This window comes from Oncorhynchus mykiss, chromosome 22, assembly GCF_013265735.2.
Source record: "Oncorhynchus mykiss isolate Arlee chromosome 22, USDA_OmykA_1.1, whole genome shotgun sequence".
NCBI classification, from domain to species: domain Eukaryota; kingdom Metazoa; phylum Chordata; class Actinopteri; order Salmoniformes; family Salmonidae; genus Oncorhynchus; species Oncorhynchus mykiss.
In genome coordinates this window covers 20099384-20118622 of record NC_048586.1, presented here as the reverse complement: position 1 = coordinate 20118622, position 19239 = coordinate 20099384, and the positions used below count along the sequence as shown (strand labels likewise).

Genomic DNA, 19239 nt, shown 5'->3' with positions numbered 1-19239 from the left:
ACACACACACACACACACACACACTTGTGGACATCTCACAAAACAGATAAATTCATCCCAGGACACAGAGCCCATAAGTTTCTGTCCCAGTCATCAATCACCACATCATCACTTCTTCCATCCATCCATCCATCCATCCACCTTTCCTCCCTCCCTCCCTCCCTCCCTTTCTTCCTTGTGCTCCAGATGTTATAGGCCAGACAGTATTTGACAGCCGGCAGGTTGAGGAAGACACACAACACACCTCGTCACATAGAGCTGACAGCTTGAGAGAAGACACAAAAACACACCTCGTCACATAGAGATGACAGCTTGAGAGAAGACACACAACACACTTCGTCACATAGTGCTGACAGCTTGAGAGAAGACACACAACACACTTCGTCACATAGTGCTGACAGCTTGAGAGAAGAAACACAACACACCTCGTCACATAGTGCTGACAGCTTGAGAGAAGACACACAACACACCTCGTCACATAGAGCTGACAGCTTGAGAGAAGACACACAACACACCTCGTCATGTAGAGCTGACAGCTTGAGAGAAGACACACAACACACCTCGTCACATAGAGATGACAGCTTGAGAGAAGACACACAACACACCTCGTCACGTAGAGCCGACAGCTTGAGAGAAGACACACAACACACCTCGTCACGTAGAGCCGACAGCTTGAGAGAAGACACACAACACACCTCGTCACGTAGAGCCGACAGCTTGAGAGAAGACACACAACACACCTCGTCACGTAGAGCCAACAGCTTGAGAGAAGACACACAACACACCTCGTCACGTAGAGCCGACAGCTTGAGAGAAGACACACAACACACCTCGTCACGTAGAGCCGACAGCTTGAGAGAAGACACACAACACACCTCGTCACGTAGAGCCAACAGCTTGAGAGAAGACACACAACACACCTCGTCACGTAGAGCCGACAGCTTGAGAGAAGCAGGCTGAAGATAACAACAGTTAAAATCTGTAATAAAAGTCCACTGGAGTGGATAAAATAAGTTGACAATATGTGCAGAAAAACAGCTTGGACCAGCCAAAGCCATAACGCTTTAAACTCTCTGATTACGAGAGTGATAAGAAAGATAAGAGTATCAGAGGGAGGAGAGGAAGAGAAGAAAGAGAGGAGGGGAAAAGATAAGAGTATCAGAGGGAGGAGAGGAAGAGAAGAAAGAGAGGAGGGGAAAAGATAAGAGTATCAGAGGGAGGAGAGGAAGAGGAGAAAGAGAGGAGGGGAAAGATAAGAGTATCAGAGGGAGGAGAGGAAGAGGAGAAAGAGAGGAGGGGAAAATATAAGAGTATCAGAGGGAGGAGAGGAAGAGAAGAAAGAGAGGGGAAAAGATAAGAGTATCAGAGGGAGGAGAGGAAGAGAAGAAAGAGAGGAGGGGAAAGATAAGAGTATCAGAGGGAGGAGAGGAAGAGGAGAAAGAGAGGAGGGGAAAATATAAGAGTATCAGAGGGAGGAGAGGAAGAGAAGAAAGAGAGGGGAAAAGATAAGAGTATCAGAGGGAGGAGAGGAAGAGGAGAAAGAGAGGAGGGGAAAAGATAAGAGTATCAGAGGGAGGAGAGGAAGAGAAGAAAGAGAGGAGGGGAAATGGAGAGAGGGAGATTGAGGTAGAAGAGAGAAAAAGAGAGATTGATAGAGAAATGAGCAGTGAGTAGGGATGAGCAAGTCCATCTCTTTGACCTGAGGGGTCCTTTGAGGACACCACAGCCGTCGCCATCACTGCCCACTTCAAATTCCCATGGCTGTCTGTGGTACTCTGGCTCAGACCAACAGGCATGCGTTTAGATAGCTCTTCTATAAGACAAGCATGTGCCAGTTGGCGAGAGAGCAAGAGAGAGAGAGAGAGAGCGAGAGAGAGAGAGAGAGAGAGAGAGAGAGAGAGAGAGAGAGAGAGAGAGAGAGAGAGCGAGAGAGAGAGAAATAGAGACAGCCTTTCCATCACACTACTGACAGTATATAGGCCAAGCACAACCACAGCTGGCCAAGTCTGACCGCGAACGGTCTTGAGAGCCAAGAGGAGAAGGAAGTGGTCTTGGTTGAGAAACGGTAAGGCGTCTCAGACTCTGAATGAAGCATGACCTTCAGATGGCTCTCCCTGTGGTTGCATAAGAATTATTTATAGAAAAATACAGCCTCTTTTTACAGGCTAACACTAGTCAAAGGCCAAACAACTGTTGTCACAATTTATATTTCTTAAACTCATACGGCATCTGTTTACAGACAGTTAACTGAATAAACGTGGTTGAAATAAAAATGGCCATTGTGGTAGTGGTACCAATTCCTAAAGTCAGAGTCATTTCCCCAAAACCTTTGAACATGTGTTTGGACCAAATTAAAGGCCACAAATAGGCTACAAACAGGACTGTGGTCTAAGCGGGAGTTCCCAGGCGTTATAGTACAAACTTTGTGTATGTAGTCGCATGGCCCTGTTTACAACTGCCAGTGTTAGGAGGGCAAAACTCACGTTAAACTTTTAGAGCTATTAGCCATGCTATGGGGCACTTTTCCCAGTTGGACCAATTGTGTGCGCTCCAGCCAAAGGGAGCGATATTGAGTTGGCCTTCAAAATAACTTGGTCTAAATGATGCATGAACTGAAAAGTGAAAGAATAGCTTCATCTTCAATATATGGGCTATGAAAAGGCTGGCCAATATCAAGGAAGTCCACGGTAAGGATCAGCAGTAAGAGCTGAGAATAATTAGTCAACGAACCCATAGTCTAATACACCAGTAGGGGGCAGCATTGGTCTTCATTACCCAACAACTAAGGTCAAGTTTAATTCATCATGAGTGATGGATATTTCACTGTACTGTAAATACAGTATTGTTTCCCCCGTTATGGTTGAATCTAAACTGGTGTGAAAAAAAAAAATGTGTCTCCAGTTGAATCCGAATAGAGCGCGAATAGAGCGCGAATAGAGCGCGAATAGAGCGCAGGAAGACTGTGTCATGTGTCATGAGTAGCCTGGCCTACTTAGTGACCAGTCATCCAGCAATGCCGCTTCCAGCAGGGTCAGAGTGGTCAGAGAGGGGTGGGGGGGGATACTTTACAGAGAGAGAGAGGGCTACATAGAGAGAGGTAGGAAGAGTGAGAGAGGTGTGTGAGTCTGGTTCACCATCGTTAGCATCATCATTTAGGACAGGCCACTGAGGCCAGGGAATGGGGAGGCACCACCACCGTGCCACAGGGCTCGGGTCAGGGCACTCACCTGCTGAGGGTGGAAGGGGAAGAAGAGATGTGGTGGTGGCGGGTACATTATAATTGGGCAAGACCCAAATAAGCCATGCAAAAAACATACTGCCACCCCCGCACAGGACGAGTGACAGGGAGAGGGGGAGAGACGAGAGGGGGAGGCTAGAGACCAAACTTTGAAAATGCTATTGTTTTAGAGTTAGTACATGCAAATGTGTGTTTGAAAAAGAGACAGAGAAAGAAAATGAGAGAGAGAAATAAGATGAGAGAAAGAAGATGAGAAAGAGAAGGAAGATGAGAGAGATAGAAGGAAGGAATATGAAAGAGAGAGAAGGAAGGAATATGAGAGAGAGAAAGAAGATGAGAGAGAAAGAATATGAGAGAGAGAAATAATATGAGAGAGAGAGACAGCAAAAAACATATACATGATCAAATACAAATCTTAAAATCAACTATTAAAGACTACCAGAACACACTGGATTCTCCAATTACCTTGAATGAACTACAGGATAAAATAAAAACCCTCCAACCCAAAAAGGCCTGTGGTGTTGATGGTATCCTCAATGAAATGATCAAATATACAGACAACAAAATCGAATTGACTATAAATCAAATCAAATCAAAATCAAATCAAATTTTATTTGTCACATACACATGGTTAGCAGATGTTAATGCGAGTGTAGCGAAATGCTTGTGCTTCTAGTTCCGACAATGCAGTAATAACAAGTAATCTAACTAACAATTCCAAAACTACTGTCTTGTACACAGTTTAAGGGGATAAAGAATATGTACATAAGGATATATGAATGAGTGATGGTACAGAGCAGCATAGGCAAGATACAGTAGATGGTATCGAGTACAGTATATACATATGAGATGAGCATGTAAACAAAGTGGCATAGTTAAAGTGGCTAGTGATACATGTATTACATAAGGATACAGTCGATGATATAGAGTACAGTATATACGTATGCATATGAGATGAATAATGTAGGGTAAGTAACATTATATAAGGTAGCATTGTTTAAAGTGGCTAGTGATATATTTACATCATTTCACATCCTTTCCCATTATTAAAGTGGCTGGAGTTGAGTCAGTGTCAGTGTGTTGGCAGCAGCCACTCAATGTTAGTGGTGGCTGTTTAACAGTCTGATGGCCTTGAGATAGAAGCTGTTTTTCAGTCTCTCGGTCCCAGCTTTGATGCACCTGTACTGACCTCGCCTTCTGGATGATAGCGGGGTGAACAGGCAGTGGCTCGGGTGGTTGATGTCCTTGATGATCTTTATGGCCTTCCTGTGACATCGGGTGGTATAGGTGTCCTGGAGGGCAGGTAGTTTGCCCCCGGTGATGCGTTGTGCAGACCTCACTACCCTCTGGAGAGCCTTACGGTTGAGGGCGGAGCAGTTGCCGTACCAGGCGGTGATACAGCCCGCCAGGATGCTCTCGATTGTGCATCTGTAGAAGTTTGTGAGTGCTTTTGGTGACAAGCCAAATTTCTTCAGCCTCCTGAGGTTGAAGAGGCGCTGCTGCGCCTTCTTCACAATGCTGTCTGTGTGAGTGGACCAATTCAGTTTGTCTGTGTATGCCGAGGAACTTAAAACTTGCTACCCTCTCCACTACTGTTCCATCGATGTGGATAGGGGGGTGTTCCCTCTGCTGTTTCCTGAAGTCCACAATCATCTCCTTAGTTTTGTTGACGTTGAGTGTGAGGTTATTTTCCTGATACCACACTCCGAGGGCCCTCACCTCCTCCCTGTAGGCCGTCTCGTCGTTGTTGGTAATCAAGCCTACCACTGTTGTGTCGTCCGCAAACTTGATGATTGAGTTGGAGGCGTGCGTGGCCACGCAGTCGTGGGTGAACAGGGAGTACAGGAGAGGGCTCAGAACGCACCCTTGTGGGGCCCCAGTGTTGAGGATCAGCGGGGAGGAGATGTTGTTGCCTACCCTCACCACCTGGGGGCGGCCCGTCAGGAAGTCTAGTACCCAGTTGCACAGGGCAGGGTCGAGACCCAGGGTCTCGAGCTTGATGACGAGCTTGGAGGGTACTATGGTGTTGAATGCCGAGCTGTAGTCGATGAACAGCATTCTCACATAGGTATTCCTCTTGTCCAGATGGGTTAGGGCAGTGTGCAGTGTGGTTGAGATTGCATCGTCTGTGGACCTATTTGGGCGTTAAGCAAATTGGAGTGGGTCTAGGGTGTCAGGTAGGGTGGAGGTGATATGGTCCTTGACTAGTCTCTCAAAGCACTTCATGATGACGGAAGTGAGTGCTACGGGGCGGTAGTCGTTTAGCTCAGTTACCTTAGCTTTCTTGGGAATAGGAACAATGGTGGCCCTCTTGAAGCATGTGGGAACAGCAGACTGGTATAGGGATTGATTGAATATGTCCGTAAACACACCGGCCAGCTGGTCTGCGCATGCTCTGAGGGCGCGGCTGGGGATGCCGTCTGGGCCTGCAGCCTTGCGAGGGTTAACACGTTTAAATGTCTTACTCACCTCGGCTGCAGTGAAGGAGAGACCGCATGTTTTCGTTGCAGGCCGTGTCAGTGGCACTGTATTGTCCTCAAAGCGGGCAAAAAAGTTATTTAGTCTGCCTGGGAGCAGGACATCCTGGTCCGTGACTGGGCTGGATTTCTTCCTGTAGTCCGTGATTGACTGTAGACCCTGCCACATGCCTCTTGTGTCTGAGCCGTTGAATTGAGATTCTACTTTGTCTCTGTACTGACGCTTAGCTTGTTTGATAGCCTTGCGGAGGGAATAGCTGCACTGTTTGTATTCGGTCATGTTACCAGACACCTTGCCCTGATTAAAAGCAGTGGTTCGCGCTTTCAGTTTCACGCGAATGCTGCCATCAATCCACGGTTTCTGGTTAGGGAATGTTTTAATCGTTGCTATGGGAACGACATCTTCAACGCAAGTTCTAATGAACTCGCACACCGAATCAGCGTATTCGTCAATGTTGTTGTCTGACGCAATACGAAACATGTCCCAGTCCACGTGATGGAAGCAGTCTTGGAGTGTGGAGTCAGCTTGGTCGGACCAGCGTTGGACAAACCTCAGCGTGGGAGCCTCTTGTTTTAGTTTCTGTCTGTAGGCAGGGATCAACAAAATGGAGTCGTGGTCAGCTTTTCCGAAAGGGGGGCGGGGCAGGGCCTTATATGCGTCGCGGAAGTTAGAGTAACAATGATCCAAGGTCTTTCCACCCCTGGTTGCGCAATCGATATGCTGATAAAATTTAGGGAGTCTTGTTTTCAGATTAGCCTTGTTAAAATCCCCAGCTACAATGAATGCAGCCTCCGGATAAATGGTTTCCAGTTTGCAAAGAGTCAAATAAAGTTCATTCAGAGCCATCGATGTGTCTGCTTGGGGGGGGATATATACGGCTGTGATTATAATCAAAGAGAATTCTCTTGGTAGATAATGCGGTCTACATTTGATTGTGAGGAATTCTAAATCAGGTTAACAGAAGGATTTGAGTTCCTGTATGTTTCTTTCATCACACCATGTCACGTTAGCCATAAGGCATACGCCCCCGCCCCTCTTCTTACCAGAAAGATGTTTGTTTCTGTCTGCGCGATGCGTGGAGAAACCCGTTGGCTGCACCGCCTCGGATAGCGTCTCTCCAGTGAGCCACGTTTCCGTGAAGCAAAGAACGTTACAGTCTCTGATGTCCCTCTGGAATGCTACCCTTGCTCGGATTTCATCAACCTTGTTGTCAAGAGACTGGACATTGGCAAGAAGAATGCTAGGGAGTGGTGGACGGTGTGCCCGTCTCCGGAGTCTGACCAGAAGACCGCCTCGTTTCCCTCTTTTTCGGAGTCGTTTTTTTTGGGTCGCTGCATGGGATCCGCTCCGTTGTCCTGTTTGTAAGGCAGAACACAGGATCCGCGTCGCGAAAAACATATTCTTGGTCGTACTGATGGTGAGTTGACGCTGATCTTATATTCAGTAGTTCTTCTCGACTGTATGTAATGAAACCTAAGATGACCTGGGGTACTAATGTAAGAAATAACATGTCAAAAAACAAAAAACTGCATAGTTTCCTAGGAACGCGAAGCGAGGCGGCCATCTCATCCTTAGCTCTGGCATCTTCTCCAATATTTGGAACCAAGGACTGATCACCCCAATCCACAAAAGTGGAGACAAAGACAAATTTGACCCCAATAACTACCGTGGGAAATGCATCAACAGCAACCTTGGGAAAATCCTCTACATTATCATGTACAAGCAGACTTGTACATTTCCTCAGTGAAAACAATGTACTGAGCAAATGTCAAATTGGCTTTTTTACCAAATTATCGTACAACAGACCACGTATTCACCCTGCCCACCCTAATTGACAAACAAACAAACCAAAACAAAGGCAAAGTCTTCTCATGCTTTGTTGATTTTAAAAAATCCTTTAATACAATTTGGCACGAGGGCCTGCAAAACAAATTGATGGAAAGTGGTGTTGGGGGAAAAACATACAACATTAGAAAATCCATGTACACAAACAACAAGTGTGCGGTTAAAATAGGCAAAAAACACACATTTATTCCTACAGGGCCGTGGGATGAGACAGGGATGCAGTTTAAGCTCCACCTTCTTCAACATATATATATCAAAGAATTGGCGAGGGCACTAGAACAGTCTGCAGCACCCGACCTCACCCTATTAGAATCTGAAGTCAAATGTCTACTGTTTGCTGATGCTCTGGTTCTTCTGTCACCAACCAAGGAGGGCCTACAGCAGCACCTAGATCTTCTGCACAGATCATGTCAGACCTGTGCCCTGACAGTAAATCTCAGTAAGACCAAAAATAATGGTGTTCCAAAAAAGGTCCAGTTGCCAGGACCACAAATACAAATTCCATCTAGACACCGTTGCCCTAGAGCACACAAAAAACGACATACCTTCAGCGCCACAGGTAACTTCCACAAAGCTGTGAACAATCTGAGAGACAAGGCAAGAAGGAACTTCTACGCCATCAAAAGGAACATAACATTTGAAACACCAATTAGGATCTGGTTAAAAATACTTGAATCACCAACCAAGAATTCACAAAATGGGACAAACACCAAATTGAGACTCGGCATGCAGAATTCCCGCAAAAATATCCCCTGTGTACAACGTAAAACACAAAATAATGCATGCAGAGCAGAATTAGGCCGATACTCGCTAATGATCAAAATCCAAAAAAGAGCCGTTAAATTCTACAACCACCTAAACGGAAGCAATTCCCAAACCATAACAAAGCCATCACCTCCAGAGAGATAACCCAGGAGAAGAGTCCCCTAAGCAAGTTGGTCTTGGGGCTCTGTTCACAAACACAAACACACCCCACAGAGTCCCAGGACAGCAACACAATTAGACCCAACCAAATCATGAGAAAAAAAAAGATAACTACTTGACACATTGGAAAGAATTAACAAAAAAACAGAGCAAAGTAGAATGCTATTTTAAACAGAGAGTACACAGTGGCAGAATACCTGACCACTGTGACTGACCCAAACTTAAGGAAAGCTTTGACTGTGTACAGACTCAGTGAGCATAGCCTTGCTATTGAGAAAGGCTGCAGTAGGCAGACCTGGCTTTCAAGAGAAGACAGGCTATGTGCACACTGCCCACACAATGAGGTGAAAACTGAGCTGCACTTCCTAATCTCCTGCCAAATGTATGACCATATTAGAGACACATATTTCCCTCAGATTACACAGATCCACAAAGAATTCGAAAACAAACCCGATTGTGATAAACTCGCATCTACTGGGTGAAATAACACAGTGTGCCATCACAGCAGCAATATGTGTGACCTGTTGCCACAAGAAAAGGGCAACCTGTGAAGAACAAACACCAATTTAAATACAACCCATATTTATGTTTATTTATTTTCCCTTTTGTACTTGAACCATTTGCACATTGTTACAACACTGTATATATACATATGACATTTGACATGTCTTTATTGTTTTGGAAATTCTGTGAGAATAATGTTTACTGTTCATTTTTATTGTTTATTTCACTTGTGTATATTATCTACTTCACTTGCTTTGTGCTGAAAAATAGTTCATTTGAAACATTTTATAAATTTATCCTCATGTTCCCACACACGTGTGTGTGTGGTTTGGTTTTACTATCCTTGTGGGAACATGAACACCAGACAAGGATAGTAAAAACTAGGAAAATTGTGGGGACATTTCACCCTGGCCCCACAAGGAAAACATTTTTTTTTTTTAGGCTTAGGGGTTAGGGTTGCAATTAGGGTTAGGAGTTAGGATTAGGTTTAAGGTTTTGGGGTTAAGGGTTAGGTTTAGGGAAAATTGGATTTTGAATGGGAATCAATTGTGTGGACCCCTCAAGGATAGTTAAAAAAACGTGTGTGTGTAAGTAACCCATCTTTTGTGGATGTTTCTCCTGTTCTGATGTGTACATGTATACCTGTCCAGAAGGGGGCAGCATTGTCCTTATACTAAGCACACAGGCCTGGAGTCAATGTACCTCTGTAAAGAATCCAACTGTGTGTGTGTGTGTGTGTGTGTGTGTGTGTGTGTGTGTGTGTGTACACCCATAATATGTGCGTGCCTGTGTACATCTTCCTGCATCTTTTCTTCCATCACATCCTTAAACCACTGAAATCCAGTTCAAGTAGACTCACACAAAGCCATGGATGTAGACTTGCTCTCTCACTACATGTCCAACAGCAGCGGCACATCGGATATTAAAAGTTATCTGGAGGCTCTTCTCTTCTCTTCTCTTCTTTCCTCCGTAGCGCGACCACCCTGCACCCGCGGGCCATGGGCTAGCGCTTGACGCTAGTGCTGCCCAACGCAGTGCGAGTGCCCGAGCTCGAAATATTTAAAACACCGCAGAGAGGTGAGAGGGAACGAGTACACACAGTGTCTTTCAGTAGAGAGAGAGTGGGAGAGGGAGTTCTCAGTGCAAACACCCACACATGAGCATGTAGGGCGCACACATACACCTCATTTGAACTCTTTAAAATCCTGGGCAAATTCAGCACATAGCAATATCCTCCATCAGCAGTCTTAAATGACCTGTATACTGGCGGTGAGAGTGGGACAATGAATTGAACTGTTTTATTCAAGTCTATATGGTTGATCCTAAAAACGGTTTATCTGCCAGGGAACATGAAAAACAAATACATTGCACCAGATGTAGCTACAAATGCATATCTGCAGTCCCCATCTGTCATTGGCTAGCAAAACAGTGCTGTGCTACTATTATATACAAACGATTGGGTGCGGACTGCGGAGTGATACCAATGATGTACTGTATATACCAGGGGTGTCAAACTCAAATACCCAGTGGGCCAAAATGTAAAACCTGAACAAAGTCACGGGCCAACATTGAACAAATTAACCTTTTAATATGGACCCAAACAAGTTTTGCTTTAACATTGAATATGGAACAAGCATCGCTTATTACCATACAATATATAATTTAATAGTGGAGACATGCTAAATCGAATTTCAAATGAAAAAACACATCAATGGCATTAATTTATTAAATAAATGAAATTTAAATAAAAATTGTATGCCTCTTTTCTATTTGCAGCCTTCTGATTTAAATACCAAAATAAACTTTTTCCACTGGCTAATAATTTTACAAATAAAATTATAATAAATCAATCAACCATTCAAGCCCATGCCTTGTAGCAAGAAAAAGTGCATAAAGAAAACGTTAATTATTGCACACTGGTCTAATCTGATGTGCCCAAGCCAGATACCTGGCATCTCTTCTTGGATGCTAGTTCATCAATGTCTGGGCTCAAGCTCTGAGCTGAAGAAATCCTCAGTATCGAGCGAAGATGTTCATCAGTCAGACGTCTCCTGTGAGTTGTTTTGGTCATCTTCATCGAGGAGAAAAGTTGCTCGCATAGATAAGTGCTGCCGAACATGGAGAGCATCTGAGGAGCTGAGGCATTGTGTCAGGGATGAACCGTGGAAACTGTGCGGCGCCCACAGCATCATACTTTGACTTCAGCGTGTCGTTGCACTGGAGTTCAATCAGCTCCATTTGGATGTTGGTTGGTGCATTTTCCACATCAACTGCGAAGGGATTACTAAGCAGTTCAAACTTGCATTTCTGGGCATCGAAGTCGGCAAATCGCCGGCTAAACTCAGCGGCGAGAACACTGAGTTTTTCAGCAAACTGTGCGCATGGGAACACGGCGGTAGAGATCTGCGCTTTTATGGATTGGCAGCAGGGAAAATGGCAAGGGTTTCCTTGCAGCATCTGATTCTCCCACAGGCACAGTTTAGTTTTGAAGGCCCTCACTGCAGCGTACATGTCTGTGATGATGCGCCCCCGCCCCTGAAGCTGCAGGTTCAGCGCATCGAGATGGCTCGAGATGTTACAGAGAAAGGCCAGCTCACACAGGAACTTTTGCTCCCGGAGCTCTGCTGTATCCTTCCCTTTGGTTTCCAGGAATTGACATATTTCCTCACGCAGCTCGAAACATCTGTTCAGTACTTTTCCTCTGCTTAGCCATCCAACCTCTGTGTGATACGGCACGTCTGCGTATTCCGAACCACACTCCTCCAGAAAAGATTTAAACTGGCGGTGATTTAGACCTTTGGCTCTTATAAAGTTAACTACCTGTGTTACTGTGGTCATAACATGTTCCATCTTTAGGGCTTTGGCACACAGTGCTTCCTGATGTATGATGCAGTGGTAAACAGTTAGCTCACCTGCACAGTTCTCTTCCCGCATCTTCTCCCGAACCATGCCCACCAGTCCACTCTTTTTACCGCACATCGCTGGCGCACCATCTGTCGTTAATCCAACGAGTTTATCCCACGGCAGCTTTATTTCAGTTACACATTTGGAAACCTCCTCAAAGATTTCCTTTCCTGTGGTTGTGCCATGCATTGATTTGAATCCTAATAGCTCCTCCGTAACACACAGATTTGAGTCCACTCCACGGATGAAGACTGACAGCTGAGCAGTATCAGATGCGTCGCAGCTCTCATCCACAGCGAGGGAGAACGCAACAAAATCTTTTCCCTTTTCCATCAGCTGGTCATACAGATTGGTGGCAAGATCACATGTGCGATCAGCTACTGTGTTCCTGCTCAGGCTCACGTTTGAAAATGCTTGTTTTTTTCTCTGGGCATACGAGGTCACAAACCTTCATCATGCACTTTTTCATGAACTCTCCCTCATTAAAGGGCCGGGCTGATTTTGCGATCTCTGCTGCCACTATATAACTAGCCTTTACAGCAGCCTCGCTTTGTGATGTGGCTTTTTTAAACATATTCTGTTGTGAAACCAAACTTCTTTTCATCTCCTCTACTTTCTGGCTCCTTTGAGTCATGTCCAGGTCCTTGTATTTGTCATGGTGTTTCGTTTCATAGTGTCGTCTAATGTTGTACTCCTTACTTACAGCCACGTTGACTCCACAAACAAGACAAACAGGTTTGTCTTTTACATATGTAATCAGATATTCTGCCTCCCACTTGTCCAGAAAGCTCCTGTTTTCGGCCTTTCTTTTCGCCATTTTTGGCAAGGGTTAGCTCGCTGACAGTTGTAGCGTCTATGTTGCTATGACTACTGTCACAGAGGAGAGAGCGTTTCTGGGTCCTGTCCTGATTGGCGCGCGAAAACAGCAGAGCATTATGGGATTCGTAGTATTAGTGGTGAATGCGCTGTATAATACCGGCGGGCCAGCTCTAGTAGTAATTTGATATTGTCTCGCGGGCCAAATATAATTACCCCGCGGGCCAAATTTGGCCCACGGTCCAGAGTTTGACACCCATGGTATATACGCTGAAATGAATATTCAAGGTTCTGAATGTATATGAATACGTATGTCTATGGATGGCGGTAGCACGGCGTCCTGTGATCAGCGCACACTCCTGTTGATTAGGGATGGTCTTTTCGGATATTCCATTATCTGAACAAATGTTATTAGTATTCGATTATTTGGGAGAGTACAAATTTTTTTTAGGGAACAAAACGGCCTGTTTTTTTTTTTAAGGCTTTTGTCTAAAATGAAATCAAATGATCTACGTGACATTGCTACATAGCCTACAAGGATAGACCAACACAATGTTATTTTTTAAAGTGCACCCCATTAAAAAGATACACCGGTAGCCTACACACGGTTCACTAGTGTAGCTTGTTATTGCCGGCCAATCAAAGCGGCGCTACAGTCAAAGTCTCCGTGTGTAGCCAGCTACCTGGCTATCTTAGCTGGCTACTGTCGCTAGCTGGCTATCTTAGCTGGCTACTGTCGCTAGCTGGCTACTGTCGCTAGCTGGCTACTGTCGCTAGCTGGCTACTGTCGCTAGCTGGCTACTGTCGCTAGCTGGCTATCTTAGCTGGCTACTGTCGCTAGCTGGCTATCTTAGCTGGCTACTGTCGCTAGCTGGCTATCTTAGCTGGCTACTGTCGCTAGCTAGCTATCTTAGCTGGCTACTGTCGCTAGCTGGCTATCTTAGCTGGCTACTGTCGCTAGCTAGCTACTTTACAATGATTTGACGCAGTGAATAAGACAGGTACTACCAGATGATATGGTAGATAACCTAAGGCAGCAACAAACTTGCGCGAGTCGGTTTGGCTACTCTCGTTCTCTCTCTCTGTGCCACACACAGACTTTCAGAGCAGAGCGCAGCGCACCAGCGCTCTCTCGAGTCTCTATTTGCAGAATGAAGGTTCCGCCGTCCAATCTGCAGCAACTGTGTGATGATATTCACGTCAGCATGGGCCAACATCCCTGTGGAATGTTTCCAACACCTTATAGAATGCCCCGAAGAATTCAGGCTGTTCCGGAGGCAAAGGGGGCCCGACCCGGGACTAGCTATACCTAATACCTAATACCTAGTATACCTAATAAACTAGCCGGTGTATATATTCATATTCCGGACTCTGACATTGCTCGTTATGATATTTCTTAATTTCTTTCTTTTCATTTCTTTGGAGTAGTGTGTATTGTTTTGTATTGTCAGGTATTACTGCACTGTCGGAGCTAGAAACATAAGCATTTTGCTGCCCCTTGCGATAACATCTGCAAAATATGTGTACGTGACCAATAACAATAGATTTCACTTCTTGGTCTGTCCTTGCGCTCAGCCCACCCTCCTAGCAGGCCCATACGGGAGCCAGCAGCCCGGTGTGAGGTGGGGTGGCACTGGGAGGAGTCCTCGTCCTTCTGCTCTGCTCTGCTGCCACGGCCTTTGAGGCTGTGCCCGCTGCTCCAGGGCAACACAACAGAACAATAGCCGCCTCCATCTGTCTACCCTCTGGTGACACACACACACACACACCACAACACACAGGACCCAGACGGCTCTGGCAGACACACCAATAAGGAGAGAAGGGAAGGGGACTCCTCCCAGTGCCAACATCAGGAGCCACTGGGACTGCCTCCACTGGGGAAGAGGGGTGTCAGAAGGTTGAATCTGGACTAGCAAAGACGTGGCTTTTACAATAAATCAGTGAGAACAACACTAGCCAAGCTTTGATATAGCACAGTTAGATTTAGCTAAATCTGTTCGGCACAGGGGAGACCAGTGCAGAGTAGGAGAATGAAAGTAGCCCACAGTAGAACTAAGTCAGCACTTCTTCTCTTTAACAATATTCCCACCAGCTTTGGAATAGTCCCTTCCACCTGTGTCGTCGTTAGGAGCTCTCCTTGTCCTGCCTTAATGAATGGGGAGCACAGAAAGAGATATGATACTGGGATGAAGTGAGACACAAAGAGCAGTACACTGGCCACATTTCTATCAGCTGAATGTTTCACATGGCTGAACGCACCCCTGGTTACCCAGGCGGTAACCACTTCTGGAGTGTCTGATTGAAAGTCAAGGGGAGGGGGGAAAAAATGGGAACCGCTGACTGAGGATTGGAGATGTGCACCTCTGACCCCGGCCTAGTGTTAGCACCTGGGTTGGGGTCAATGCCATTTCAATTCAGTTGTTTGGAGGAAAATTGCAATTAGAATTGGAATTGACCCCCACCAACTATGATTAGCACCCAGCTGGAAAGCTGCACAGGGGAGACAATTTGTATTTCCCCAAAAAATATCCAGATTATTTGCTTGGGCTCACCTGCTGGGGTGGCAGATGTGTGTGTTTTGTGTTTTGGGTGGCGCCCCCTATCCTCTCCCCTGGCACTGCTGGATCTACCTGGGTCAGGCATCTGGCGAGATGCCAGGGCAAGGCACTGTGGTGGGAAGTTGTGCATCACAGCTGGAATGCCCACCATGCCCCAACACAAACAAACCCCTGGAGCCACCAGGTGCCAGCACCCGGAGCAGGCACACCGGCAGTGCAACCTGTTCCGATCAGGATGGTTATGAGGGTCGTGTGCGTGCGTGCGTGCGTAACGTGCGTGTGTGTGTGTGTGCGTGGCGGTTGTGAGTGTGCGCGCATGCAGTTGTGAATTTGAAAACGCATTAAACCATTTCACCTCAACTTTGTCAAAACGACTGTTCTATGATCCCTGTCCCAAACATCAACCAATAGAAATACATAACAATACTACTCAGCATCAACTGTCATACAGTACGAGAAAAGAGCAATTGAACTTCCACAGAGACAGACAGTAGTGGTTACAAAATCATGCCTATTGATTAATCTGGCCTTTTCAATCCCAGACCGTCGGTGCAGGGTGAAGTTGCTCCTAGAAGCCGATCCTGGATCAGTTTGACATTTTCTCCACTAATGGTTAAAGTTAGGATTGAGCCTAGATCTGTACTTAGAGGAAACTTCACCCTGGAGCCCAGCCCCTTCAAACCTCCCATATATACCCAGGGTAACAATACAAATCCTAGTTCTTGCAGGAGCTTGTGTTACGTTACATCAACTGTGTTTTGAAAGTAGGCCACTGCTGTGTGTTTGTGCGTGTGTGTGTGTGTGTGTTTGTGTGTGTCAGAAAAAGAAGAGTAGAAAGACTAAAATGAGGGCATAGAATTGGTTTACAAGGCAGGTGAAAGTAATCTGTGACTGAAGCCTGACTCAGTCAAGCTTGACGTTTGAGCACTGTCAAATCCTTTCAAATACACAAATGCGCAGACAAACACGCACGCACGCACGCACACACGCACACGCAAACACACACAGTGATGTGACTATTCAGCCAGCAAAAACCTCCAACAAGAGCCATCCAGAGCAGCGATCAGAGGCTTTGAAAAGGCCATCCAGCATCAGTGATTAAGGTAATGGCAAGCTATAACACTGTCTCATTCACAGGACATACAGTAGGTTTCAGTCTGAGCAGCTTCTGAAGTACCAGATCGTAAGTCCATAAACCGTAGCAATGCGGGTCTAGGCTTAAAGCTTTCCATTCTGCCATGTCTCCAATCTCTCTCTCTCTCTCTTTCTTTTTCTCTCTCCACCCGCACACACAGTGCCAACCCAAACACGGCGTTTCCGTTTGGCAGGTGTGTGATTCTTTGAGTGATGGGTGCTGGAGTAAAAAAGGGTCTCGCGGTGAAATGAAGGAGAGGTTGTGAATCTCCGTCTGCCTTTCTTCCTCTCTCCATAGTTCACTTCTAAGGATCGCTCTGCTGTTCGCACGCACGCACACACACACACACACGTGGATGCTTGGCCGTTGCGTTGGGTCCATCATCTGGCTCACCTGGCCTAGGGGCTGGGCTGCTATGGGCCAGTGAGCAAAGCCATCTGTCTATCTGCACGTGTCTTTGTATGCATTATGTTGGGTTGACCTGCCTGTACGCTTGTCTCTCTTTCTGGCTGGCTGTCTTTAGGCCTCCCTGCTTTCCTTCTGTCTCTGTGTGTCTTTTAGCGTCTGTATGTGTGTGTGTGTGTGTGTGTGTGTGTGTGTACAAACACCACCTCTCACTGTAAGCTCCCACTCACCCCCAGCCCTGAGTGAATACATAACTCCCTGCACTCATCCTGTTAGTTTTTACTTTTTTAATCTCTCTCTCTCTTTCTCCTTCTAAAATATTTATAACTGTTGTGCTGCACAGGCAAGAAAAAGGCTTTTCTTTTGTAATATTTTTTTGGTGCTAAGCCAATCAAATGGCTTGGATCTGTTCTGCGAAGCCGGGTGCAATCCTATTCTGTCATCTCATTCCTCTCCCCCCAAAAATAAACACTTATATAACAACAATATGATTACCAACGTGCCTCTGCTAAGGAAAATAGGCTTTGCAACAGTACCGTTTTAGCATTGGCCAGCGCTAGAGGATATAATGGAGAAATGACTCACTGTGTTTTGATAGAGAGCCCAGACAAGAGCAGGGGCCACTAATTCACAGTAGCATGGACACACCGACACTGAATGTTTAAAAAGCCATTGTATCTCCACGAATGTCTCGTTCAAGGTGACCAGTGGAAGACCGAAAGAGAGAGAGAGAGATAAAAGGAAAGAAAAGGAGAAAAACGAGAGAAACAAATTATAGGAAAAAAGAAAATCTTACTCAAATCACCAAGTAGGATGAGGTTACCTCTAGGGACTGCTCTAAGGTCAGTTTTACATTCTCTGGGGGGCGGGCAGGAGACCCAGTTGGCAGACGACACAATAGTGGTAGGCCTGATTACCATCAATAACGAGACAACAGGGAGGAGGTTGGGGCCCTGGGAAAATAACCTCTCACTCAACATCAACAAAACGAGCTGATCGTGGATTTCAGGAAACAGCAGAGGGAGCACGCCCCAACCACATTGAACTGGAGAAGGTAGAAAGTTCCTCAGAGTACACATCACTGACGGTCTGAAATGGTCCACCCACACAGACAGTGTGGTGAAGAAGGTGTAATTACGCCTTGTCAACCTCAGGAGGCTGAGGAAATTTGGCTTGGCCCCTAAAACCCTCACAAACTTTTACAGATGCACAATTGAGAGCATCCTGTCGGGCTGTATCACCGCCTGGTATGGCAACTGCACCGCCCGCAACCACAAGGCTCTCCAGAGGGTGGCGAGATCTGCCCAACGCATCACCGGGGGAAAACTACCTGCCCTCCAGGACACCTACAGCACCCAATGTCACAAGAAGGCCAAAAAGATCATCAAGGACATCAACCACCCAAGCCACTGCCTGTTCACCCCGCTATCATCCAGAAGGTGAAGTCAGTACAGGTGCATCAAAGCTGGAATCGAGACACTGAAAACAGCTTCTATCTCAAGGCCATCAAACTGTTAAATAGCCATCACTAGCCGGCTACCACCCGGTTACGCAACCCTGCACCTTAGAGGCTGCTGTCCTGTATACATAGACTTGGAATCCCTGGCCACTTTAATAATGGAACAATAGTCACTTTAATAATGTTTACATACTGCTTTACTCATCTTATATGTACAGAGCCTTCGGAAAGTATTCTGACCACTTGACTTTTCCCACATTTTGTTACGTTACGGACTTATTCTTGAGGATTAATTGATGATGAGGGAAAAAAACAATTTAATCAATTTTAGAATACAATGTGGGAAAACTTTCCAAATGTACTGTATATACTGTATTCTATTCTACTGTATTTTAGTCAATGCCACTCCGACATCGCTTGATCTAATATTTATATATTTCTTAATTCCATTCTTTTACTTTTAGATTGTGTGTATTGTTGTGAAATGTTAGATACTACTGCACTGTTGGAGCTAGGAACACAAGCATTTCGCTACACCCGCAATAACATCTGCTAAATATGTGTACGTGACCAATAAAATTTGATTTGATGTAAAGAGGTCATTTGGAACCCTTGGAGATACCCACTGATGTGGCACAAGGCATTGTGAGTAGATTATTTGCCTCTGTCGGACTGAGTGGCCTTCAATGGCAGCAAGTCTTGCCATCTCTCTCTCTCAGCCACACACACATACAAAGTCGAAACCGTTTCCACTCACACTTGAGAGAACGAAGGACATCTCTCTGACGACTCGCATGAGAAAGGCTACAAATCACTCAATGAGTCACAAAGCATTGTGTTACGTTCAGGTCATTCTTCATAACACCAAGTGCTTGTCGTTCTGTCGGAAAACAGACAAGAGGGTCACGGCGATAGAGAACCACGCGTCGCCACATCACTGAACTGCTAAAAAATCCACAGCCCTCGCTACCCC

At 45.8% G+C, this 19239-nt stretch overlaps 1 protein-coding gene across 3 annotated transcripts in view; it reads right to left on the bottom strand.

Annotated features, from left to right (window-relative positions):
- Positions 1-19239, bottom strand: part of adarb1b (adenosine deaminase RNA specific B1b) — a 177822-nt gene that overhangs the window by 57038 nt on the left and 101545 nt on the right. The gene's annotated exons all lie outside the window — the stretch shown is intronic.